Genomic DNA, 26,503 nt, shown 5'->3' on the forward strand with positions numbered 1-26,503 from the left:
TAGTCTAATACATGACCCATTGTGTTTAAGCTTACTTTTTTTTATTTTTTTCTTTTGCTCCTCTATATCTCTTTATTCCCTCAAGTGCTGGCTACAGAGGGTTAGGAAGTTCAAACCTGCCATGCTTAATCTGAGCGAAATAGATGACAGCATCATTTGATGAGAATGAGGGAGGCAAAGAAGGGTGATTTCAGGGGCTTGAGTAAATTGAGTACGTTTTGGAATAGCTCCTCTGAGAAACTGTACAGGGATCCAACCAAGAGTGAATAAAAGGGTTACCAAGAAGCGCTGAGTGGAGAGAGAAGGTATTTTCAATGGATTCAGTTAGCCTAGTTATAGGATTCTTTCTCCCATAGCTCAGCAACTCTTGGTTAGAAATAAAGGATGGAACAGTTTTGATTGAAAGAATTGCTAACAGGTAGAGATTTGAGAGGACCTGATCTGATCTGATCTGAAAGAGTCGGACACGACTGAGAGACTGAACTGACTCAAAGTTCATCTCATTTGTACAGTTTGGAGATTAACTCCATGGCTTGTACATTGAGCTGTTTGTTTGTTTTTATTATATACAACATTTTGTGTTTTTCACATAAGATTATGAAGTTAGTCTTTTATATATTTAACTGTTTTCTTATCACAAAGAAAATAATTATTGATAAGTGATTAAAATAGATGTGAACAAAAAATTATAAGGCCTTTAATTTACCCAAATAAGTTGACAATTTGAGTATTTCATAGGCATGCCTTTTAAATGAATGGAGAGAGAGAAGGAGATAAAGACAGAGAGAAAGAGTTTTAAACATACATCATGCTGCTGCTGTTGCTGCTAAGTCGATTCAGTCGTGTCCAACTCTGTGCGACCCCATAGACGGCAGCCCACCAGGCTCCCCCGTCCCTGGGGTTCTCCAGGCAAGAACACTGGAGTGGGTTGCCATTTCCTTCTCCAATGCATGAAAGTGAAAAGTGAAAGTGAAGTCGCTCAGTCATGTCCGACTCTTTGCGACCCCACGGACTGCAGCCTACCAGGCTCCTCCCTCCATGGGATTTTCCAGGCAAGAGTACAGGAGTGGGGTGCCATTGCCTTCTCCAAAACATACATCATATGATGATATATATTTATAAGTAAATAAATAGATTTAATTTTCAATTATAATTGATATTTTAAAAATTAATACACTATAACTTTTTCTACATTTTAAATTACTGCTCTATAATTTAGAATTTATTCATGGCTATCTTTTAAAATTATTCTACTATGATTCATTTAACTAATCTTATAAGATTTATTTGAAGATTTTATTTTATTTTGTATTACATTCAAAATTGCATTGAATACAATATATTAACACTTTTAATCATTGGTGATTATTTATTTAGTATATATTTCTAGGGGCTTCCCTGGTAGCTCAGCTGGTAAGGAATCCTCCTGCAATGCAGGAGACCTGGGTTCAATCCCTGGGTTGAGAAGATCCCCTGGAGGAGGGCATAGCAACCCACTCCAGGATTCTTGCCTGGAGAATCCCATGGACAGAGGAGCCTGGTCAGCTACAGTCTAAAGGGTCACAAAGAGTTGGACACAACTGATCAACTAAGCATACAGCACACATACAAATATATTTTTAGAAGAAGACATACTTGTTTGAATATATACCCTTTTGTGTACAATTTGCTATATATTGTCAAATTGTCCTCTGGAATGACTGTTTTAAATATATGTCCCTAGAGTGTTCATGGTAGTTATTCCAGAAACTTGATTAGTCTAAAAACCTTTTTTTTTTTTTCACTTGCTTATGTAACTTAAAACTTTAAACAGAAAATATGTATAGCTGTAGTCTGTCAAAAATTATTAAACTTTAAAACATTTTAAGTTTGAAGTATCTTAAATATATAAGAAAACACAGAAGATAATAAAAACAGACACCAATGTTTCCATCAGTGCAATTATATGGAAAAAATATCTTCCCATTTGTTTTAAATTTCTCTGTTTTTTCAAAATATAGATTATATATACAGATATACATTGTTTTCATATTTAAATTCTCAATATAATTGAGAATGAGCAGAGCTGATCTCCTATTCAGTTAATTTCTACTTTTACCATGATTCATACATCATTTCTACTCAATTTCTTTTCTCTTTTTCTATCTTCTTGAGATGAAATTTTAGTTTGTTTAAAATTTTTTTCACATTATCAAAAGAATTTTATTGACAGCAATATTTGCTTTACTTATATATTAAGATGGTGCAAAAGTAATTGCAGTTTTGCTTTGTTGAACTTTGCCATTTGATATTGGAATACATTCTTAAATAAATGTGGTTATGTTATACATCATTTTAATCCACATTTCTTGCTTTATTGTTTTGCTAATGCTTAAATTTTATTTTAATTTTGCTTGCTGCTTATTTTATATTTATTTTAGACTATAGAAATGGTGTGAGACAAAAAGCACATTTAAGCAATTTTTTTTTTAAATTTTAGTTCAAAATGGCTCATAAAACAGTGGAGACAACTCATGACATCAAAAATGCATTTGGCCCAGCATCTGCTAATGAACATACAATGTGGTGGTGGTTCAGGAAGTTTTGTAAAGGAGACAAGAGCGTTGAAGTTGAAGAGCGTAGCAGTCAGCCTTCAGCAGTTGACAACAACCATCTGAGAGCCATGACTGAAGCTGATTCACTAACACCTATAGAAGTTGCTGAAGAACTCAGTGTCAACCATTCTATGGTAGTTCAGCATTTGAAGCAAATTGGAAAGGTGAAAAAGCTTGATAAGTGGTTGCTTCATGAGCTGACCCCCCTCAAAAGAAATGTCATTTTGAAGTGGTGTCTTCTCTTATCCTATGCAACAACAGTGAACCATTTCTCAATCAGATCGTGACATGGGATGACAAGTGGATTTTATATGACAACTGGCAACAACCAGCTCAGTGATTGGACCGAGAAGAAGCTCCAAAGCACTTCCAAAGCCAAACTTTCATCAAAAACCCATCATGGTCACTGTTTGGCTACCCACTGCCACCTTATCCACCACGGCTTTCTGAATCCTGGCAAAAGCATTACCTCTGAGAAGTATGCTCAACAAATTGATGAAATGCTCTGAAAACTGCAGTTCCTGCAGCTGACCAATTCCTGCATTGGTCAACAGAAAGGGCCCAGTTCTTCATGACAACGCCTCTAACCACATGTAGCACAACAAAAGCTTCAAAAGTTGAACAAATTGGGCTACAAATTTTGCCTCATCCTCTGTATTCACCTGACCTCTTGCCAACCAACTACCACTTCTTCCAAGCATCTTGACACCTTTTTATAGAGAAAATGTTTTCACAGCCATCAGCAGGCAGAAAAAGCTTTCCAAGAGTTCTTTAAATCTTGAAGCACAGATTTTGATGCTACAGGAATAAGCAAACCTGTTTCTCATTGACAAGAATGTGTTGACTGTACATGTGTGTGTTCAGCTGCTTGAGTCCTGGCTCTTTGTGACCCCCTTGGACTGTAGCCCACCAGGCTCCTCTGTTCATGGGATTCTTCAGACAAGAATCCTGGAGTGGGTTGCCATGTGTTGATTGTAATGGTTCCTCTTTTGCTTAATAAATATGTGTTTGAGCCTTGTTTTAATGATTTAAAATTCATGACCTGAAACCACAATTACTTTTCAATCAACCTAATATTTGTACAGGCAGATGTAGTCTCTTCTCCAATCTTTATGCTTTGTATCATTTCACCTTTCATATACTCATGAAATATATATCTAAAGAAGGTCTTTCTTTTCCTCCTCTCTCTTTATCTCTTCCCTTTTTCTCTTTTGTTCTTAGCCAGACAAGGTATCATTTAAAAAAAAATACTCTGAAACATTCTTCTTTCTTTTACTGGACATGTTATAAAAACTTTACACATCAATAAGTATAGCTCTAGCGTATTTTATTCTTGCCTCATATTATCACCTGAATATTCATTTAAAGGACTGTTGCTGAATGCACCACAATTAAGCTCAATTTTAGAGAAAGTTTAGTTTGCTTACAATATTTTTGCTATTGATATTCTTAATTACATATTATATTCATAAATTATTATGCATTAATAAAATTCTTATAAGATATATACTTAAAGTAAAAGTATTTGATCAAATGGTGTTCATATTTTAATAGACATTTATAGTAGAATTGTTTGCCATATCACAGCAATTTATATTATATTCAACAATATATTTTAAAGTGGAAATTTGCACAAGCTTTCACCTGCATTGATTGCTATCACTTATTTTCATGCAGTTTGATATTTTACTGTTGTTTCATGAAATTAATTTCATGAAGGCTATAGACTTACTTCTGAGTATAACTTTGGTCACCCTCCAAGGGTTTTTGATACAAAGCACTTAAATTTTGTTTTCATTTTTATCTGAAAGGAATTTTTCTAACTTCATTTAGTTTTCTATTTTCAGTATTTCCCCAATTCCAATTCTTCATATATTAGAACTTATATATTTTATCATTGTTTGTCAAGACTTGGTAAGGAGTTTCTTAGCTGTCTAATAATTTTTTTGTTAGAAAAGATTGAAATTTGCAGAAATATTGTGCAAGTGGTACAGAGGATTCCTCAATTGTTAACAGCTTAGATTTACATGGTACATTCTAATTTTAATATTGGTTCATAATTAACAATGAAGCAATATTAACACCATTATTATTAAAGAAAGTCCTTACATCACACACTTTTTTTACACTCTTGAATGCCATTCCGTATTCCCCATTGCTTTTAGTCTTCAGATTTCCTGAGTCTTCTCATGATTTTGATGATTTCTCAGAGTTCCTTGCTTTTGATGATCTTGATATTCCAGAGGACTACTGGATAGATATTTCAATGTAGGAGACCCAGATTTGATCCTTGGGTTGGGGCCATCCCCTGGATAAGGGAATGGCTACCCACTCTAGTATTCTTGCCTGGAATTGTGATAAGATGAACCTAATAGTTGTTAGGATTACTGTTCTTAGCTCAGGTGGCACAGTGGTAAAGAACCTGCCTGGCAATGCAGAGACGTAAGAGATATGGGTTGGATCTCTGGGTCAAGAAGATCTCCTGGAGGAGGGCATGACAACCCACCTCAGTACTCTTGCCTGGAGAATCCCATGAGGAGCCTGGCAAGGTCCATAGGGTCACAAAGAGACTCGACTGAAGTCACTTAGCAGGCACATAGTTGATTTAGAATAACATGTTAATTTTAGGTGTAAAGCAAAGTGACTCAAAAGTTATGCATTATCTATCTATCCAGCTATTTATTTTCCATAATAGGTTAATAATGGATATGGATATAGTTCCCTGAGCTACGTAGTAGGTCCTTACACTATCTACTTCATCTGTGGGAGTGTTTTTTAATGCATTGTCAATTTCTATCTTTTAGTTTGTGTAATTACACCTTCCACTTTTAAAATGATTACTGAAATAGTATTATTGATATCAAACATATTTGTAACTTTCCTTTATTTATTGCAGTTGTTCTTTGTTCACTTTTTACTTTCTTTTTCTGCCTTCTCTCGTTTTAATTTTAATTGAACATTTGTATGATTTCATTTAATCTCCCCCCTTAGTGTATCAATTTTACCTCTTTTCTTTTTAGTGGTTTTAATTGTTGCTCTAGAGTTTGCAATCTACATTTTAACAGGTCTGCATCCACTCAGTTATATTGTTTTATGTTTAGTGCAAGTCCTTAGAAAATTCTCCATTCCTTTCTTCTCCCCCTGTGTCATTGCTGACATTCATCCCCATACCCACGTTACTGTTACTCAATATATTATTAATAGTATTACTTTAAAAAGTCAGTTTTCAAATGAATTAAAAATAGGAAAATAATATTTTATAATTTATATTAAATAATCCCTTCTCTGATGTTCTGCCTTTCTTTATGCAGATCTATCATTCTGACTTACATCACTTTTTTCTTCCTGAAGAACTTTTAACCTTTCTTGCAGGACAGGTCCATTGTTGATGAATTTCTTCATGTATTGTTTGCCTGAGAAAGATTTTTCTCTTTTACTTTTGAGGAATACTTTGACAAGGTATATAAGTCTAGTTTTTTGAGATTCTTTTTATAGTTAATTCCATGATCATCTTCTTTGTGTAGTTTGTAACAAGAAGGTTGCTGCAATTTTCCTTATTTCTCTACAACTATGCTATTTCATTGCTCTTATTTTTTTCAGGATATTCTCTATCTTTGACTCTGTGGTTTGACTATTATTAGAGATATTAACAATATCACTAATAATTTAATATAATAAAAATATTATGTCTATGTTTGATATTTGCCCTGGTATATGCTCTCAGTTTCTTGGATCTGTAGTTTTATGCACGTCATTCATTTGGGAGAGCTTTGGCCATCGTTAATACAAAAAATTTCTTCATATCTATTCTCTCTCTTTGCCTTGTGGTATTCCAGTTGTGTATATTACAGTTTTTGAACTTTCTCCACAACCTCTTACTGCTCCCATCTGACTTTTCATATTATTTTTTCTTTGCATTTATATTTTGAAAGTTTCTATTGAGCTATAGAGCTAAAGTTTCTATTGAGTTTTTGTTCAAACTCACTGAAGCTGTGTTGACTCTAAAGGCAAGCCAATTAGATACTTCATTTTTCTTAATGTTTATAAATTTATAGAGTTTATTTCTTATTCTACTTTAGAATTCCCATATCTCCATTTATATTATCCTTCCCCCAGCTCTGGCAATCTTTTCTCTGGATACTAAGCCTTTGTTATAGAGAAGGTTCTAGGTATATTTCACAGTGATCACTTTAGCTACCTTTCCCTTCCCCTTGCTGAAGCTCTGGAGATAATTTTCTTGGATTTTCATCTTGAGAAACCAGTGGATTTCTTAAGGTAAAAACCTCCACCATCCCATTGCAGACTTCCGTCTCTAGGAATCTCTCATTCTCAAAGGAGTCCTCATTCTGACCCAAGAAAATCATCAAATGTGTTATCTAAATTTCCTGCTAGTTTATACTTCTAGTGACTTCTAGGGAAATAAAACCTGACCATGTCATCTTGCATACGCTTGCCTTTCCAGACTCAGGGTGGTAGTTTGCCCTGTGACTTCAGTTTTCCATCAATGAAATGTCACAATTTTCAGTTTCTCCAGATTTTTCTTCTTCTAAGTACAGGACTGACATTTCGTAAGCTCTTTAAAATTCAGAGCTGCAAGCAGAAGCATTATACTTAAAATTTTAACACACTTTAGAATATTTTTCCATCACTTCCTGTAGTTAATCAGAAAGTATAGCTTTTTCTCAAAAACAAAAAGAACTTTAACTTCTGTGCTAGTTACAAAATCATTGCTTCTCAGCTTAAATACACCTTTCTTATATTTACTTTGTGATCACAGAACAGAATATTGTAAACATTTGTCCTTTGCCAGCTGGCAAAATGCTAACTGGCAGTAGAGGGCAATAGAGGAAAATCAGAAGAGGAAGAAGGCTCTCTTTTTGGCTGGGGCGTTTCTTCTCACTTCTATGCCTTGGAAGCCAACGGGCAATGATTGGCCAGTGGTGTGCGTGAGACTTAATGCCCATATGCCCTTCAATGATTATTGCCAGCACCCAGAAGGTAACTTCCTTGCAGTTATCACTGGCATCCAAGTGGATAGCTTTTAAACTAGTTTTGCTTGAATCCCCAAAGTCAGTTACCTAGTGAGTTTTGTCATCACCTCAACCAAAAGCCTCATTGTCACAAGTCCCTGCCTGTCAGATGTCACTGAATCATAGCCATACCTTCTCCAATGTGGTAGAACTTTCAATCATGTGGGATGTTTCTTCAAATATTTTCCCTACTATGGACATTCTCCCTCAGCCTTAGTAAGAGTAGCTGCCTTCTTGCTCTGCTATTTCTGCATAGTTTCATCTTTTCAGCCAAGTTAGGATTTAGTCTTTTGCTACTTAATCATTTTGAATAAGAGTATTCCTGTTTAAGTAACTCGTTTGGTTTCTGGCATTTGACTCATTCCTTAGTGGTATAGCATTCTTTCATACCTCATAATTATATACTGAAGTCATATGAAGTTTTGAATTTTTTCTTAATAGATATATCACATTTGTTGCTGTTGTTTGGTCACTCAGTCATGCTTTACTCTTTGTAGCTGATGGACTGCAGAATGCCAGGCTTCCCTGCCCTTCACCATGTCCTGGAGCTTGTTCAAACTCATGCCCATCCAATGGTGATGCCATCCAACCATCTTGTCCTCTGTCATCCCCTTCTCCTCCTGCTTTCTGTCTTTCCCAGCATCAGAGTCTTTCCCAATCAGCCAGCTCATCACATTAGGTGGCCAAACTATTGGAGCTTCAGCTTTAGTATCAGTCCTTTCAGTGAATATTTAGGACTGATTTCCTTTAGAATGGACTGGTTGGATCTTGCAGCCCAAGAGACTCTCAAGAGAGTTCTCCAATACCACAGTTCAAAAGCATCAATTTGTCAGTACCCAGCCTTCTTTATGGTCAAACTCTCACGTTCATACATGACTACTGGAAAAACCACAGCTTTGACCTATATGGACAGCAATGGAAAAAATCTTTGCTTTTTAATACACTGTATGGGTTTGTCATAGCTTTTCTTCCAAGGATCAATCATCTTCTAGTTTCATGGCTGTAGTCACCATCTGCATTGATTTTGGAGCCCAAGAAAGCAAAGTTTATCACTGTTTCCACTGCTTCCCCATCTATTTGTCATGAAGTGATGGGACCGGATGCCATGATCTTCATTTTTTGAATGTTGAGTTTTAAGCCAGCTTTCTCACTCTCTTCTTTAACCTACAAGAGACTCTTTAGTTTCTCTTCATTTTCTGCTATAAGGGTGGTGTCATCCGCATATCTGAGGTTATTGTTCTCCTGGTAATCTTGATTCCAGCTTGTGCTTCATCCAGCCCAGCATTTCACATGACATACTCTGTGTATAAGTGAAATAAGCAGGGTGACAATATGCAACCTTGATGTCCTTCTTTCACAATTTTTAACAAGTCTGTTGTTCCATGTCCAGTTCTAGCTATTGCTTCTTGACCTGCATACAGATTTCTCTGGAGGCAGGTCAGGTGGTCTGGTGTTCCCATCTCTTTAAGAATTTTCCACAGTTTCTTCTGATCCACGCTGTCAAAGACTTTAGAGTAGTCAAAGAAGCCAAAGTAAATTCTTTTTCTGAAATTCTTTTGCTTTTTCTATAATCCAACAGATGTTGGCAATATGATTTCTGGTTCCTCTGCTTTTTCTACATACAAACTTCCAGCTTGTACATCTGGAAGTTCTAGTTCATGTACTGTTGAAGCCTAGCTTGAAGGATTTTGAGCATGTCATTGCTAGCATGTGAAATGAATGCAATTTGTGGTAGTTTGAATGCAGTTTGAACATTCTTTGGCATTGCCCTTCTTTGAGACTGGAATGAAAATTGCCCTTTTTCAGTCCTGTGGCTACTACTGAGTTTTCCAGATTTGCTGGCATATTGATTGTAGCACTTTAACAGCATTATGTTTTAGGATCTGAAATAGCTCAGCTGGAATTCCATCACCTCCACTAGCTTTGTTTTGCAATGATGCTTTCTAAGGCCTATTGGACTTCACATTCCAGGATGTCTGACTTTAGGTGAGTGATGACATCATCATGGTTATCATTAAGATCTTTTTTGTACAGTTCTTCTGTGTATTCTTGCCACCTCTTCTCAATATCTTCTGCTCCTGTTAGGTCCATACTGTTTCTATCCTTTCTTGTGCCCATCTTTGCATGACATGTTCCCTTGGTATCTCTAATTTTCTTGAAAAGCTCTCTAGTCTTTCCCATTCTATTATTTTCCTCTATTTCTTTGTACTGATTACTTAAGAAGGCTTTCTTATCTCTCCTTGCTCTTCTTTGGAACTCTGCTTTTGGAACTCTGGGTATATCTTTCCTTTTCTCCTTTGCCTCTTACTTTTCTTAGCTATTTGTAAGGCCTCCTCAGACAACTATTTTGACTTTTTATAGTTTCCTTTTCTTGGGGATGGTTTTGATCACCTACTCCCATACAATGTTACAAACCTTTGTCCATAGATGTTCAGGCTCTCTGTCTTTCAGATCTAATGCCTTGAATATATTTGTCATTTCTACTATATAATCATAAGGGATCACATATCAACAGCCACTTGAAATTAGAATTTCCCTAATAATTTCACCAGGCCCCTTTTATGTTTTGTTTTGTTTCTGACTGAGGATTCTTCCATATTTCTTTAAGAAAAACCCTTATCTTTCATGTCAACTCTTCTGGGTCATGTTTTGAGCATAGTATTGAAACTCTCACTTATTAAATTTCTTTTATGAAGACTATTACAATTATTATGAATTTATTTTTTCTCCTAATGTAATCTTTCCACCATATCTTTGTAATTTAGGGAAATACAAAAGGTTCACTTGTGGACTTAAGACTTATTTTCCAGAGTAATTATATGACTTTAGTTGTACTATTACCAACAATACATCACACAGATTTTTGCAAACATCTAAAAATGAATGAGATCTGCCCTGCCTCAGTACACATTATAATGTGTACCTACTTATACCAGATAGGATTATATAATCTAAACAGTGCACAGTTTTTTATCTGACATTTGATTCTCTTTCTGAAAATAGGGAGGTGGCAGAGTTGTCTTCTCTAAGAATAATTTCACTGGGGAAAGAGTCAATCAATTAACAAATTAAACCAAACATCAAAAAATTCTACAATATTCTGTGGATATTACTTATCCAGATACATGGTAAAACACATTTAATTGTGTAATATGTATTAGCTATATGTATTTATAAGCAGGCACAGCAGAAATTGCCAGTTATTCACTAATACCCATCCTGTCCTTTTTCCCATTAGTAATAATATATCCAAGTTTTCCTTAGAACATTTGCCTAGGCGAAGATTTTTATGCTTCCCTCTTAGCTAATGAACTATGTGACTAATTTCCAGCCAATAGCATGGGAAGAAGAATGTATACAGACAGACGTTGGATTATTTTCTTAAAGGGAAGAGATGTGGTTTCCATTTCCTGTTTCTTTCCCACTGTATAGAACATAGATCTGATGGAAGGACCTGGACTTATACCATTGATGAAGGCCAGGTTTTAAGGACCACAAATCAATACGCCAAAATCTGAAGTCTAAAACCAATTCTACCCCATTAGGCTGGATGACTTAAGTCTAGATGATTCAAAGAGATTACAAGAAAAACTCAGTCTACGCTAGTCCACTAACGTATTTTCTCCTTGATTTCAGCAATTCACCTGTTTCTGAAATAATAGGTGTATTTAAAAATATGCAACTGATGTAGAAATATATGTTCTTGATACAATTTAAATATTATGTCTTAAAATATTTAATATATTAAATGAGCTTAATTTATTATTATTATTTAAACATTTTTTAAATTTAAAACTTACAGTCTATGAAGTTATACATAGATTATGCTGTTTCTTTACTTTCTGAATATGCTTTGATGGTCCCTAGGTGACCAAATGCGGAATAGTGTGGAACAAAAGCTACAACGGTGATAGTTAATAAAAGTTCAATCTGGATAAAACATATTTATATGTATGCTTATATGTAATGTTTTATGTGATCTGTAACTCAAAGGTTTGATTCTGTTGCTTTGGGTTATGTGTGTAATGCTAAGTCACTTCAGTTGTGTCTGACTCTCTGAGACCCTGCAGGTTGTGACCTGCTAGGTCCCTCTGTCCATGGGATTCTCCAGGCAAGGATCCTGGAGTGGCTTGCCATGCATGCCCTCCCCAGGAGGGTCTTCCCAACCCAGGGATAAAACTTTGTGGATGAACACAGATGTCCCATCCTCTCTCATCAAACCATGGGATTATGTAAAGTGCCTGCTTCACAATTCTGTTGAATTACGGCAAAAACCTGAAAAGCTAAATCCATACAGATGATGTCTGCTGGTATATCATGGTCACTTCTTGCCTCTGAGCATCCTCCTGTTTTCTGTTGTTGATATCTCTGATTAACTGACTTACACTATTTCTTGACTTTGTCAGAATCCAGGGGCCCCTTCCTGCTAGTCTGGCCTTCCATCCTGCCTGAAGTTACCATCTCCTCTGATGGCTCTATGTGTTTCTCTTCTTTGCTCCTGACTCATCCTATAGTATTTGCTGTAAGGTCACCACGCTCCTGAATAGAAGTCCTCTTGTTTGACCTCCTGGATTTTAACACAGGGTCCTTTCATACAGAAAATAGTTGAAGCACAAGTGTGTGTGTGTGTGTGCGTGTGTGTGTGTGTGTGTGCTCAGATGTGTCCAATTTGTAATCCCATAGACTGGAACCCACCAGAGTCTTCTGTCCATGGAATTTTCCAGGCAAGAATATTGGAGCAGATTGCCATTTCCTCCTCCAGGGGATCTTTCTGATGCAGGGATCAAATCTGCATCTCTGTGTCTCCTGCATTGGCAGAAGGATTCTTTATCTGTGCACCTCCTGGGAAGCCCGACTGAAGCATGGGAGGGACAAATAAATTTCTCTCTCTGTCTGACTGAGCTGCTTTGTTTATGTAACTTTTCTGTTGCTTTTTATATGACCTCAGAGAAATCCTGAGATGTAACTCACATTTGGAAAAAATCCCTCCATTCTCATCATTTCCTCATTACCAAATAACCGCCTCCATGATTTTTGGGAAGTTAAACCTCTTGTAACTAAAATTTGAAAAAGAATGTAATTAAAATTTGAAAAAGAATCCCTCCATTCTCATGATTTCCTCATTACCAAATAACCTCCTCCATAATTTGGGGGAAGTTAAACCTCCAAGTTAGGTTGTCACTAGGCTGTCTATATCTTTTAATTTTTAATATAATTTAATTAAATTTAAATAAATTTAATTTAAATATAAATTTAAATTTATATTTAAATTTAATATAAAATCTTTATATTTTTTGTTTTTCCATCTCCTTTCTTTCCCCCACCAAGCCTCATGATTGGAGAGGCTAAGTTCTATTTTTTTTTTTCTCTCCAGTTTCAGTCTCATAACTAACAAAGGAACTGCAGTATTTTCTCAAAGGACAACCTTTGCTTTGAAATATTTAATGTAAGTTAAAGGCATGTGGTTAATCTTTATTCTTCTCTTCATAAGTTCTAACTTTTGAGCTCATTGCCTTACTGCCATTTTATTTTATTAACTCAAATGGATTATTATATGTCTTTCTCTTTTTATCTCACTTCTAACAATCCTAATTACTATCTCTCTGAAACAATATTGATATTTTAAGGGTATATTCTTTTTACATTTGGATATGAAATTGAACTCTAGAGACATACATACTGATCATACTGATTCTACAGTTCAAAATTTGATCTGGCTACTAAGCTATATAAGTTAGTTAGTAAAAAAAAGAAAAAAAGATTAATAGTAGACTCAAAGTATTAAACATCAAAAATGTAAAAGTTTTAGCTAGCCTGTGTCTGAACCTTTTCATTATCATAAATTATTTCCAGACTGGCTTCTTCTGATGTCCAATAGTAACCACTTTCAAAAAGGCAAAGAAATTCTTGTTTTCTTGAGATTTAAGAGTTGCAGCAATATTGACAGTTACTATATATGTGGGCCTATATGTGTGGACCTGGAGTTGGAAATGGCTACCCACTCCAGTATTCTTGCCTGGAGAATCTGATGAAGTTAGCCTGGCAGGCTACAGACAGCAGCGTCGCAAAGAGTCAGACATGACTGAAGTGACTGAGCACTCGTATTATGTGGATTCTTCATCAGTCTCTGAACTCTTCCTTGCTAGAAAATAAGTTCTCAAGTGCTGATGATTGTATTTGTTTTGGTTTGAACTTTTATAATTCGGTTAAGTGCTCTACTCTTCCATCCATTGCCAGTGATGAGTTTCCAGTGTTCTGTAAAATATAACCTTGGCTTTTGTGTTGTCTCCTGTGAAAATGGGATTATTTATTCAAATGATTAATGTACTATAATTGCAAAATTGCTTTAGAACTCAGTAGCTTTATATATATATATATATGTATATATATATATATATATAAATGGCCTGAAATGATTTCAGCAAACTAAAAAAACTAGAGTCTAAAGCTAAGTCTAAAAAATTCTTTAGTGAAAGTCAACTCAGTAAACTCAATTTGAATATCCAATATCTGTGTGCTGCTACATGATGATAAAGATGAAGATAATTTTCTGAGTAATTATGACTACAAGAATGTATTATACATTAGAGATAATGTGATGATAAAAGTTTGGAAAACCTTAGACACATCACAAAACTGCTTTAAAGAAATGTTTCTCCAAATCTTATCTACAGCATATTTGGGGCTTAACACATCAGCCGCTGAGTACCAGAAACCACAGAGTAAGCATACATGTTCCCAGAAATTGTATTTTATTTAAAGACTTGGAGAGATGAATGCATTTAAAATTTTAGACATATATGGTATGCTATAAAATAGAATGAAAAGTTAAGATAAATTAAAACCTCAGAGGAAGATTTCAAGCACACTAGGGCTTTATGATCTTGTTGATATCCCACAAATGTTTTAGTGCTAATTTTTTTTTTTTTTTACTTTCTTTCTCTGTTAGGATTCCTTCATTGAAAAAAGTTTCAAAGGCAAAGCTTTAAGATTAAAATGAAAACCATGAGTTTCCAAAAATGTAAAAACCCATTCACCACAGCAAGAGAAGGATAAAATGCTTAGAAATGAATGTATAAAAAGATCCACAGAATGTATGTATTGGTCAGAGTTCTAATGAAGAAGCAGAACCATTATAAGTGACATGGAATCAGAATGTATTATAGGGATAAGAGTTTTTACAATGAAGTGAGCTGGCGAAGTTATCAATGCAAGGCAATCGTCTCTGCTTAGGGTTGGACTTGACATTCTATTGCTCTGTCAAGAACAGAACTTGGACCTGTGTGAGGATGGGATGAGATCCACAATAAAGACTGGAACCCACAAAGACAAACTGGCCTGTGCTTATCTCATTATCTCTAACTGTGATACCATGAACAACATCCAGGAAAGTGTAGCACTTTTCATTTAGGAGAGGTACAAGTTTAATGCCAGTATTCTTATTCGCAAGGAATGGTTGACAAGAGCAAGGAAGGGTCTGATCTTGGAGAAAACTGTTATTCTGAATATTCTCAACAAAGATAGGCTTATATTTAATGTAAGAAGGTGCTCACTGTACTCACACGTGAGACCTAGGGGAGGGGTTTCATCACTGGAACAAAGCAGGTTCTAAGGACTACAACCAGATATGATGTCCAGTAGGTTCAAGAAAACAGGTGGCAATGCTTGGTCTAGGTGTTTGAACCACAGACACTCCCTTCTGACTGAGACAAACTGATTCTCTTTGCCTCAGGAAGGATTTAGTAGACGGGCATGTGCTGGAAAGACAGAAAGATAGTTAATGCAGAAGATGAAGAGTCAGAGGAAAGGGAGAGAGAAGAATGAACAATTCCTAAAAATGAATGGGAAAATCATAGAGGAAGGAACATAAAGGGAAAGAAAGGTTGAAAAGTTGTGTCAAACCATCACCAAAGAGACACTTTTTATAAGTTATTGCATTTTATCCTTTCAACAAATTTAAGGAACAATATTTGTTATTTTTCATTTTGTGGATGACCAATAAGAAATGCAAAGAATTATCTAACTGGCCCACAAACATACAGTAAATATAAGAGAAGAAACTCAAATTCAGATTTGTCTCATTTCATGATTGTCACTCTTACCATCTTTCTCATGAATCCAGGCATAAAATTATAAGATGATCCCTCTTGATAGCATCTGATTCTGGGAGTCTCTCTAAACCACTGTGTTTGGCTTGAAAACTTCTGCTTGAATTTGAATCTGAAGACCCAGAAAGCTGAAAGCCATTTGCAAAGTTATTTTAAGAAGACTGATTTGTAAAAATAATAATAATTATATATATATATATATATATATATATATATATAAAGATATTTCAGGAGATTCCGAGGTACCCACTCCAGTATTCTTGCCTGGGAAATCCCAGGGATAGAGGATCCTGACAGTCTAGAGTCCAGGGGGTTGCAAAGAATTGGACACAACTGAGTGACTGAGCACATATACACGTAGATATTCAAACTTGTATTTAAGTTAAATAGATAACTTTTCACTATGGCTTGTTAGTGGAACTGGTTTACTGAATGGAAACTTGTCCTTGCATCTGTTTTCAAGGAATTTGTTGGGTTTGCTTCCCAGAATTTGAGAGCGTTTAGGGCAATCCCAACAGTTTCTTGCCACTTTTGGATATTAGAATTGTATTAATTTATGACCTTAAAATATTCATTTAACTTATACCCTCATATCACATTCAATTAAGGATCTCCTGCTTTCTCCCATTTAAGCTTCACTTATTCCAGAGGCTCACAGGGGGCAGCTATGAAGGAATGGGTCTCAGGGTCAGTCCATTCCTTCTACTTGCTCCAGCCAACAACTCCCCATAACTTCTCTACCTGTTCATGCCCTTTGAGGCAAAATAAATGGAAAGCACCTCAATCTGATACTCCAATGTATTGATTACATGCAGTGCTTCAAAATGGGTTTCCCTAGTGGCTCAGATGGTAAAGGATCCATCTTCAATGCAGGAGACATGGGTTCAATCCCTAGGTCAGGAAGATCCCCTAGAGAAGTAAATGGCCACCCACTCTAGTATTTTTGCCTGGGAAACCTCATGGACAGAGGACCCCGGCAGGCTACAGCCCATGGGTTCACAAAAGAGTTGGACATGACTTAGTGACCAGACAACAATAACAATGGTTCAAGACAAATATAAAAATAAAGCATATTTTTATATGAGAGTCAAAGATACTTTTTTTCCCTCAGATTCCAAGGGGCACTTACAAAGTGAGCCACAGTGCAGGGCAACCTCGGGCAACCCTGTAGCTAAAGAGCATTTCTGGCTGTCCTGGCATGCAGTCCCTCTTTCTTACAGGGGTTTCACTGAAGCCCTCCTTATTTCACTTTCAAAATGAAAGCAAAGCCACTTCACTTTTGTCTGACCCACATTCAACAATCTTTATAAGGAGCAATGTTTACCCTGATGAATCTCTGCTCTGGGTAAAAGTGTCAGAGATGGCTTTGTTCTTTCTTAATAGGTCTCATAGATATGTCTGTCTTCTGTCTTGAACCGATTTGCAAAGCAGAAATAGAGACACAGAGGCAGAGGACAAAGGTGTGGACGCCAAGACGAGAGAAGGCGTGTGAGGTGGGTTGGGAGACTGGGATTGACATATAAACACTGTTGTCGTCTGGTCACTAAGTTGTGTCTGGCCCTTTTTAGACCACCAGGCTCCTCTGTCCATGGGATTTCTCAGGCAAGAGTACTGGAGTGGGTAGCCATCTCCTTCTCCAGGGAATCTTCCCAACCCAGGGATTGAACCTGCCTCTCCTACATTGGCAGGCTGGTTCTTTACTGCTGAGCCACTAGAGAAGCCCATATATAAAAACTGCAGTGTATAAAAGAGATAACTAATGAGAACCCATGTTATAGAACTGGGAATTCTACTCAATGATCTGTGGTGACAAAAGAGGATATATGTACCTGTATAGCAGATTCACTTTTTGGTACAGCAGAAAATAACACAAAATTGTAAAGCAACTAAACACCAATAAAAAAAATATACTGAAAAATGGGCCCCCAAAAATGTGCTGATACTTGAAAGCCATGGGTTCCATTTTTGGGCACTAGCCAAAATTCTAAGATAACAGAAAATTCCATTTCACATCTTATTACTGGAGCACTCACTTTGGGGAATACTTGAAGACAATGTGCCCTAAGAATCTATTGCCTTATGGAGATATAAATAATTTTCCTTGTTGGTGAATCACATGGAGATAAGAAATATGTCTCATCTGACATAAAAATGAATGTCTTAATTTTTTTAAATAAGCAAGTAAGAAGCATGATAATCAGTTATCCTGATAACCACCTATTAGAACAAAAGTACATTTTTTGTGTATTTGTGTCTTAAAAAATAAACTCTAGTATTAGATTCTAAATTTTTCATAAAGCATTTCCAGATTGTGTTTGAAAATCTCCAGTTTGTTATGAAAATATTGGTCGTATCTTCATTATAATAGTGCTACTGGGCACCATTAACCCCTTTCAGATCCATTTCTGTTGAAACAAATGGAAACTGCAAGCCATCAGCTTGTTAAATAAACACAGGTGTTGCCTAGCCCCTGCTGGTATGCCATGTACAGAAGAATCATTCTTTGGAAGCAGTCAAGAAGAAAGGGAGAGGAGAGAAAGGTCGCGGGGCCAACTGTAGACCTGCTGAATGTTGTTCAAAAACAAAGGCGGCTTGTCACAAGGCTGAGCGGGCAGAGGCAACCCTGACGGCCAGGGTGGGACAGGGCTGCCTGGGCGAGCCTTCAAAGGGATTTTGCATGTGATTTTATGCTTTCAGTTAAAGAAGAAGCGGGCAGGATGACATGTCTGGGTTAAGAGGTGCACATACTCACACACACATGCGTAGACCTTCTCCCTCTTCCTCCCTCAGAGGTGTTGGGTGAATGCATTTTACTGCATTCAGTTTAAGATGCCGTCAGATGCTGCAGTTGAAAATGTTGGGCTTGCCCATCAGCAAAACAATGAATTGAAGTTTTTACTTTTCTGTTTTGAAACCCTTCATCTTAAGTATTTGTTGAGGAATATTTTCCTGTTTTCTTCATGCAGTAATGAAAAATCATGACACTTAAGAGGAGCCCTCAGTTTACCCATGACCCAAGTGTTCTGCAGTGTTTCTGTCTTGATACCCATTCACAGGAGAGGATTGAAACACACATAAACACAAGGCATTTCCACTAAATGAAAGTGCTGCTGTGATTTTTTTTCTCCATTTGCCTCCATGGAATCACCCGTGAGAGTGGAATGGCAGCAACCCAAAGAGAAGGAGATGGCTAAATGCTAAAAGGCGATTCAGGTTAATCATTCTCTGTAAAGTCCTCTAACAGAGCCGTGTTCTAACCCTAACCTCAACTCTGGGCTATCGAGCTGGCACTAGGGGTAAAGAACCTGCTTGCCAATGCAGGAGATGTAAAAGTTTCAGGTTCAATCCCTGAGTCAGAAAGATCTCCTGGCGGAGGGCATGGCATCTCACTAAGTATTCTTTCCTGGAGAATCCTAGGGACAGAGGAACCTGGTGGGCTATAGTCCGTAGGGTTGCACAGAGTTGAACACCACTGAAATGACTTAGCAGGCACAGACACAACCTCAACCCTGATTAATGGCTCACCATGCATGGCAGTCCATTCTAGCAACTATGGAGACTCACCCCACCTCACTCACATGCATTGTACCCTGGAAAATAGGTCGCAGCTTGCTCTGTTACTTTTCTTCCCCTGCCCTCTCCTCTCTGAGCATCTAGCGATAGAACAAAGGCTTCCGTGTGAGGGCCCCTGCAAGCGTGCTGTGACCTTGTGTGGCATTGTGGTATAAGTCTGGGGACTAACCCTAGACTCTGCATGTTGCAAACATTTTCTGGCCATTTGCTTCCTGATCAACTTGGGGAAGGGAGGCGGGAGACAAGAAGGGCTGTGAACAGAATAAAGCAATCTTGAATCCTTGACATTTAATAGCAACAGATTTTTTTAAAAGTCAACTTGAGCAAATTGTATTTTAGTAGCTAATTATAGCAAATTGTGATCCTGCCTTAGTGCTACCAGAGAAAATGTACAAGATGAATTGAATCTGGATTACATTCTCAAGTTCAGGACCATCAGATAGTGGGAATGTATGCTCAATCAAAGCACTCAAAGGGGAACAGTTGCTGATAAAGGTACAGACAGCCAAATGCACTCTGTCCTTCTTGATACAGGAAGTCAGCCCAGATTAAACAGAGGAGAACTTCTGAGCTGATTCTTGCTGATCGCACCCCCAGCAGTCAGCCTCTCTTTGTGCTTATGTGAACAAGACTAGAGTCTGGTGCCTGGTGTGTGTCTGTATTTATAAAAGCAACTGGCTGTGAACCAGGGAGTTTCTCCTGCCTCAAATACTCTCCTTTCAAACACAATCAAACTGTCAGCCCGTTGGCATTGGTTTGGTACATCTCACAGACGTTTTCTTTTCAGTACACCAGAAGGGTCACAGACCACAAACACAAGCCTCCAGAGCTGAGTCATTAGGCCTCTTTTGATCAGCAGCTTATGGAGCTGATCCCTGTTTTGAGTTAATGTCTCTGTGTTGATGTAAATTGCAAATGAACAACTGGATGCCATGAGACTTTCTTTTGTATTATTAGTTGGACTTAGGGAATGGATCACAACTGATGCCTTAAAATAGTCTTAATTCTATATGGCAATATTCTCAAGTCTGTTTTATTTTTCTTTCTGCTATATTCATTTAAAATACTATGATTTGTCTAAGTAAGCTAACATAAGATTTTCCTATATAGATGATATTAAAATAACAACCTCCTAATTTTACATTCTGTTGAATACATTCTAGGAAATGTGTGTATATGGGCTTATGTGATGTGGGAAGTTTCTCCATAGTCCCTTGGTTGATAAACTATCTACCTTAAAACCTGTCTCTCCTCTTGCCTTCTTTCTGTTAACTCATCAGATTTTACATGAGGGCAGAAGACAAGGATTCCTTACTTTTTCATCTCAAGGAAGTGCAATGCTAGGTATCATGTATCCTGACTGGGACTATGAAATTACTAAGAAATAGATCAAGTAAGAATCAGAGAAGAACAAAAGATGAGAAAATAGAGAACTGAAGAACAAAGATAGAGAAGCTTTGTTTTGGTGGAACACTCTGTTAATCATTATTTTCAAGGCCAAATGCCTTCTAAATATATCACTGGCCTGTGCCGAGAAGAGGAAGCTGGGTGGGGGAGCTGGAAGGATGAATCACCATCTGATTAGCGTGTCTAGTCTGGCACAGTGCTGTGTTCTCCACGTATTTCCTCTCCTTGATATGGGCTAGGTTACACCGATGTGCTCCAGGCCCCTGGGTGAGCCTACAGGCTAATATTAGGAGTAGCAATTGTCAGGAGGCTGTGCTGTATTGACTTTTCTACTTCAGTTAGGAAGAATCAAGTTATTTGCTATTGAGCATACTGTCTAAATGTTGTGCCCCTCCATTTTTTTTCCCCTTTTGCAATGACAGTTCATTCTGGTGAACTCAGCAAACCCTCTCTATGATGACCATGGCTCTGAAAGTGCCACTGCCTCTTAAAAATCATTCTTATATGCTCCCCACATAATAGGTGTGCACAATTGAATTATCCTGACTCAAGAGGTTTAAGAAACTTACCTACAGTGACACATAAAGTAAGAGACAGATCTTCAAAGGAACCAAGATCTTCCAAGTTCTAGCGTAAGTTGTAAGTGTGTTTCAAAAAGAGTGATTATCCCTGCTCAGTATTTTAGAAATAATTTCTAGGATGAAAGAGTTTACATACAATCCAAACATCCTTGGAAACTGTGCATACTTGGAGATGATCTGTCTCATTCTCATCCTATCAGTGGGAACTTCTGCCCTATTCAAGTCCCAGATCCAATGCCCATGTACAGCACAACCATGTCTGGGTTTTTGGGTAGGCATGCATTCCCAATGTAGGACCTGGAAATGCTTTACAGAACACTCATTTTGTTATGCAGACACTTTTTAAAGTCTTTATTGAATTTGTTACAATATTGTTCCCGTTTTATGCTTTGGTTTTTGTCTTCAAGGTGTGTAGGATCTTAGTTACCCCATCGGGATTGAACCTGAACCCTCTACATTGGAAGTTGAAGTTGTAACCACTTGACTGCCAGGGAAGTCCCCAGAACACTCTTACCAGCTCTCTGAGGTTGCCATGGAATGTAACAATTCCCAAAGCTTTGTCCTGCTCACCTATTCATGTCTGTAAGTGGCTGCTGCTGCCAAGTCGCTTCAGTCGTGTCCAATTCTGTGCAACCCCATAGATGGCAGCCCACCAGGCTCCTCCATCCCTGGGATTCTCCAGGCAAGAACACTGGAGTGGGTTGCCATTTCTTTCTCCCTGTAAGTGGCAGATAGACTGATATTAGTTATAACTCTCAGAATATGTAGCTCTGAATTCCTAATAGGGAGAATGCCCTCATCTAGGAGAATTACACATTTGATAGGAATTTGAAGACATGATTTTATTGCCATCTACAGTTGTCCCACCAATGTCACAAGATACTGAGAAAGATTAATGCTTAAATGTACACAACAGCATTGAACTTATTACTGGAATGACTGAGATTGGGGAAGTAAGACAGGCCTATAGTTAGTAACATGGCCTTTCATCATGAATGTTCCACTTGTTGGAAAATGGAAGACCTGAATAGTGTGAACTCACCTGCTTTATGAGTGATGGAAATCTGCATGTATGTTCATCTCAGTAGATAATTGCTCCAATTAACATTCACAGGAAACATCCATAATGGTCTTCATTTCTAATTCACCATTCAAAAATAGAGAGGTGAGGCTTGCCTAAAGGAAACGGTATGTGTGTTTTCCCTTTTATCTAACGTGTTTCCTTTTTTTTGTTTGTTTTTTTCGTCTTTACATGGCAGACTGTAGTGATCTAGCTCAGTCCTCATGCCCTGCAGGTCATGTAGTTGAATGGTACTGGGAATGGGCAGGTCTGTTTCATCACAAGTGACATAACCACATCCTCAAAGTTTGAAATTAGTGCAGCTGAAAATACAGTGAGAAAAGAATCACATCCAGATGCCACTTTTGCCAGTCCTCCCCAGGCTGGAACTCTCTTTGGGTTGTTTCTTTTCACCTTCCTCTTGAGTGTGCTAAGGTTTGTGAACGTAAATGCATCTGCGAACAGTTCTCCAGGCTAGAAATGTAGCACATAGCTTCCAGAAGTTGTGGAGATCTTCTGGTTAATTTTTACATTGCCATGTCAATCTCTTTCCCCCTTTCCTTGTTTTGATGATGATATTACAATTATTCAGGGATAACAACTTTGTTTTTAAAAACAAAGTTTTAAATCTGACTCATATCCATTGCTATCTTCCATATCTTTTAAGACACTATCATTTCTATTTAAATATGCATGTATCACTATCATCATTATAACCTTCATCTTTTATCTATTTTTACAGCTATAACACTCATTTTCAAACAGTATTTCATTTAGCAGTGTCTGATAGTGACTCTGATATCTTAAAATGCTCAGTATGCTTTAGTGAGTACAGACCCTACATAGAACATAATCTACATGGTACCTTTCAGGAAAAATAGCTTCACTTTAAAACTACTCAAAGAATAACATTTATCACTTATTTCACATTTTTCTTCAATTAGAGCCCATGAACATGAATTAAAATAATTCTTTTTTTTTTTTAATAAGTTTTCTTCTCTTTCAAAAGGCAGCTTTTAGCATTTATGTCTATGGTTTGTAACTTCTGTATTGCTACAAGAATTGTAACTTAATCTTTTAAATCCCAAAATAAATTAAACATTTTTGTCTGATTACATCTGGGGCTTCTACAAAAGAAATTTTGTTCATGTGAAGTGGACTTTTAGAAAAACCTATAGATATGTTTTTTTATTGCTTTACATCAGACTATGATGAACTTTGAACAATAAATAATAGTGCTACATATAATAACATGTGATCTTTTACTTTATATCTAGAACCATTAATTGGTGCCTACCTAGCAGGGGTTATTGCTTACACCTGATATCCGAAAGTATGGATAATGAACTGTTTACCTCCTAATGTATACTGTTTTCATTGGTTTATCATTTCTGCCCTTGAACTCTTATAACCTAAAAAAAAGCTGATTTTTCTCACTTTTTTTTAACTGTTCAAACACTATAATTTAATTACTTTAGGATATGTGTTTAAACATAAATCTAGTGTCTATGGCCTGAGAACTTTAATATTCTGTTATAGCAACAGAGCCTTAAATAACATGATGTCTGTCTGGAAATATGATGATTAGGCAAAAATTGTGTAGTTACCAGATCAGTTTGCAACTAAATGCAACTCTCAGAAGAAAATGCTAATGTTAATTTCAGTTACACGTGAAACATAAGATTTAAAAAAAAAATTGGAATATATTTGATTTACAATTTAGTGTTAGGTATACAGCAAAGTGAATCAGTTATGCATAAGCATATATACACTATTTTTTAGGTTCATTTCTCATATAGGCCATTATAGAATATTGAGTACAGTTCTCTGTGCTGTATAGTAGGTTATTAGTTATCTATTTTATATACAGTATTATTGAACTTCCTAGGTGGCTCTAGTGGTAAACAACCCACCTGCCAATAAGGAGACATAAGAAAGAGACATGGGTTTGATTGCTGGGAGGGGAAGATCCCTGGAGGAGGGCATGGTAACCCCCTCCAGCATTCTTGCCTGGAAAATCCATAGACAGAAGAACCTGGTGGGCTACAGTCCATGGGGTTGCAAAGAGTTGGACATGGCTGAAGCAATTTAGCAATGAGCAGCAGAAGTATGTATTTTGATAGTTTTAGAGATTGTTCATTCTGAGAACATTTGTGGAGTTTCTGTTTTTCAAAGAAACCTTTAGAATAAAGAGTTTAGTTAGACAATCTCTAAATTCAAGAGCTAAGTTAGTAAGTTTACTGAGACTGCTGGTTGTGTCAGTATCTAACAGCAGAGCTTCTTTTCATTAGCTGTGGCCTTTAACTTCAGTTACACCAATAGTAGGCACAGAATCTTAGAGGCAGAAAAGATCATCTGTTGAAACCATACTTTTACAGATGTTCCAGATGAGCTTTAAAATATGTGGCTTTTATTACATAAGACGTCATCAGTTCTTACCTCAGCATAAAGTAGAACTACTCACAACGTGATTTGGAGATCACTGTACATTTATGGAATGTTTATTATGTGTCTCTTATGAGACAAATGCAGACACAGTGTTTCAAACAACTTAACAGCAATTTTATACGGCCAGGATATTCAAGTGCCTGACCAGTGGGCTTGTATTTTGTATGTCTTTTTTCACATAGAATTTTTCTAACAGTTTATTTTATTGTATTGACAAAAATATTCATGACAGGTTGAAACGTTTTTAAGTAGTTGTTTGAAGAAGCGTCACTTTAGTGGCTTCATATATTTCTAATTGTCACAACTTTTCTATTCTTTTAGTCTTACTGTACACACTTTGAAGATCTCCAGAGCAACTTTATACACTGTGTAAGCATCATTGTTTAAAGTGAACTTTGGTACAACTACAAAGCAACAAATCCTTCAGCTGTTTCCTTAACTTTGGGGTGTCTTTACAATTGGAAGGAACAGGAATACCCTTTTTGATCCTTAGAAAGGGCAAGCATGCTGTACTCTCAGGGTTTTGTACTTTTGACCCGAGACAGTCATTGATGAGGTAGCTTCTATTTTGGACTACACTTCTGCTGTCCTCGGTGCTCCATAAATACTTAACAGCTAAAATATTACAACTGAAAACACCTGACTCTCCGTAACACCAGTTACTCTCCCTAGAAATTAAGAGAGTTAGTAGAAAGTCCTTCCTTGGATTTGAACTAAGCAAGGTAGATGGGATTACACATTATGGGGTCCTGTAGAATGAGTACACCAGGGATAATTTGTCTCAGCAGAGAGAAAACAGCTGTGCCTCATGGTTTGCTCAGTTACTCCAAGAAACACACCTCATTTTTCTTGCCAAATCTATTAGGATAAACTGCTGCATAGTAGAGGTTGATATTTTTCTTGGCTGGAAAAAAAAAAAAAAAGAATGTAGGCTTTAGTAAATCTTGGATGTCTAGCTAGAACATTAAGTAACAAGTACTTAAATTGTGGAAATATATTAGATAATATTTTTCAGTGCATTCATAATTGCAAAATACACCTAACCAGTTTGAAATTTGCCTGTTTTTACATCAGACTTCAAATGTGTTAGCTTAATATTTTCCTTGTGTTTTCAAAGAAATAATAGCTACTAGTGACATCATTTTATCTGCTTTGGTAATTCAATTTGTATACAACCATCTGTATATCTTATGCCGTCTTACATATTCTTGATATTTACACAAATGTTATTTGATATATGTTTTACTAGTGTGATGGACATTGTCATATCTGTCATTTGGAAAGCTATAATTTTAAAGCCATGATTAGTGATTTGATTTTGGAATATTACTTCAGATTCATAAATAAACCTTACACTTTGTTTCTCATTTTTTGTGCTACCATTGGGCTACTTTTTTAGCCTACATGCTATAGCTGGATGAAAAGAATGGTTGCAAAAATCATGGGTGACACAGTTGTTTAATATGTTGCACTAAATTCCTGAACGAAAATAGATCTAAATCTATGGTGTTATTTTTTTCTTTCTTTCTTTCTTTTTTTTAATTTCAAATGCACCTAAAACAGAAGCTATTCAGTTTAGTTCAGTCGCTCAGTCATGTCTGACTCTTTTCAACCCCATGAACCACAGCACGCCAGGCCTCCCTGTCCATCACCAACTCCTGGAGTTTACCCAAACCCATGTCAATTGAGTCGGTGATGCCAT

Source organism: Bos mutus, chromosome 10 (genome assembly GCF_027580195.1).
Source record: "Bos mutus isolate GX-2022 chromosome 10, NWIPB_WYAK_1.1, whole genome shotgun sequence".
In the NCBI taxonomy this organism is placed as follows: Eukaryota; Metazoa; Chordata; class Mammalia; order Artiodactyla; family Bovidae; genus Bos; species Bos mutus.